The sequence below is a fragment of the Primulina huaijiensis genome, unplaced genomic scaffold (genome assembly GCF_012295235.1).
Source record: "Primulina huaijiensis isolate GDHJ02 unplaced genomic scaffold, ASM1229523v2 C13290247, whole genome shotgun sequence".
Taxonomy (NCBI): Eukaryota; Viridiplantae; Streptophyta; class Magnoliopsida; order Lamiales; family Gesneriaceae; genus Primulina; species Primulina huaijiensis.
This window is the reverse complement of record NW_027342053.1, coordinates 1-2,281: the sequence shown is the minus strand read 5'-3', so window position 1 is coordinate 2,281 and position 2,281 is coordinate 1. Positions and strand designations below refer to the sequence as shown.

Sequence of the window (2,281 nt, the reverse complement as noted above, 5' to 3'; positions counted from 1 at the left end):
GAAGAAGATTTCTTACATTCCACAGTGTCAAATGTAATGAAGGGTATGAGTTCACCGTTGCCAAATGTAGCTATTATGCCTTCTCCTGTTCTGCTATGGAGATTCAAGGTATCACTATAACCAGGTTTATCGGGTTAGTTATAAATATAATCTGGTCTCAAGTGATCTTTTGATTTATAACCTTCTTTGAATTTTTAATTTCCCGGGTATATCAACAATTCTTCATAATTGAGGGAAAGAGTATTATGATGAGTGCATTTGGATATTGTAAGGTCCATTTACTTTTTTCATATATTTTTCTTGGTTGCTTGAAGAAAGGGGAACCATTAACAGGAAAAATGAGGCAGATTAACGATTTTTATTTTTCTCACTTTTTGGTTTGATAAAGTAGGAAATTGTAATTCGGCTACACGAGTAGAATTTTCATCATACATTTAATTTCTGTTTTAGTAGAACTTATTATGTGCACTCGTGGTTTGATCTTATGATGTGAAAACATTGTTGGTGGGAGGTCATAGATGCAGGAATCTCTGATTGGAGCAGTAAAATTAATGGGATAATTGAATATTTCATCTTCAAATCCTTAGAACTAGGAGACCGTCTTCAATATGCCAAAATTGTTGTAATTTTCGATGAAATAAGACATTTGCTCTAGAAGAATTTCTACATTTCCCATTTACATTGAAGTTCTGAACTTAAGAACACCAAATGAAATTTGCCTGAAAAGCATATTTCAAAATTAGAAGATTATGAAAACCAACCAGAATGAGCTAAATGTAAAAATAAAGTATATTTAGAATTTGGGGCGATGAGAAGTTCAAAATAAATAAAAAATATAATAATTTGTTCTAAAATTATGAAACAGAAAAGTCTCTTTACACAGGCCAAAATGACTGGATTTGCAGAGAACTTTAACGTGGTCAGCAACTTTGCGAACACTCCTTGTTATCATCTTGTACATCTCACAATCCAAAATTGTCAAAAGTTATGAGTCCTATGGCCATTTGAAGTTTTATCAATATATCACTTTTTTGTTCAGGCTTTTGTTCTAAACTCTTTGGAATCATACTCAACTTGTAGGGCCCTTGGTCTCACACTAGCGAACAAACATGGGGTACCGTGGTGTTACACACCTTTTGTCCTACTTCAATGTCCTCTCTTACCGTAGTTGTACAAAATTCACTCTCTATAAATTGCGGCAAAGTTTATAATCCTTGAGCTTTACTCGTTATGTTATGGATGATTGACATGTGTACAATTTTAATTATTTTATTACTTTTTTTCTATGTTTCTTTAGAAATGATATACATGTCAATCATCCAAGTCATGAAGTGTCAAGCTTCCAGAGGAGCATAGACTTACTAAAACTGTAATGATTCTGGTGTGGCCAAGTGGGTATTAATGGATTTTTATGCTGGAAAGAATTTCAACAAATTGAATTTTTTCATTATGGTAATTTATTCCATCTGGGGTTTCTGCTTCTGATTCTTCATCTTTTCTCCATGATTTATGTAATGATATGCTACTGACTTCAGGTTGGCACAATTTTAAATATGTAATTGATAGTGATAGTTTTGAATTGAGTTTACTTGAAGATCTTGCACCTAACATATTCAAGTCGATTATTTCTCTTTAATGCAGTAAGAGTTAATCAGTTTTAACTTAATATTTTTGTGTTACAAAATTATTATTATTATTATTATGAAATATTGTGATGATTGAGTTCAAGCAAGGTTGACTATTGTGTTACTCAAATCACTGCATCAATGACATAGGATCACAGCTTCTGTTTGAATAATATATCTTTTTGTCCATCGCCTCATTTTTAATCTTACTTTATGTTTAGGTATTGCTGTTTTTCATATGGGTATTCATTTGTTGCAAGGTCAGTGTTATACCTTAAAATGGATGTACACATGCATGCATTCGATTTCTCTAGTACGTCTTTGAATATGTCTTGGTTGCATGTATTTTGGTTGGATGACTAAACCTCAAAAGTTTTGCATGATATATACTTCATTTCTAGTTGGCTTCTATTGAGTTTTTTCATGAATGACACTGCAGATTGGATGGGATTCTGTCATGAGAATGAGTGCAGATCTGAGGGATTTATTTTTGTATGAGGCTTTTTTGTATTATAATCCACTTCTTCTTGTGGTGAGTGAATACCGATATAAGTTGATCTGTTACACAGGAGCAAAAATGTTAAAATTTATTTGTTCTATTGGCCCATAATGTTTTTCAACATATTGTGTTTGCTTTATTGCAGACTATGATGGTT

General features: G+C 32.3%; 1 long non-coding RNA gene across 1 annotated transcript; it reads left to right on the top strand.

Moving 5' to 3' along the window:
- LOC140965491 (uncharacterized) lies at positions 1–2,249 on the top strand. The gene is made up of 3 exons (XR_012173096.1): positions 1–108; positions 1,847–1,885; positions 2,065–2,249. It is a non-coding gene; the product is annotated as an uncharacterized lncRNA (long non-coding RNA).
- Positions 2,250–2,281: the final 32 nt, after the last annotated feature.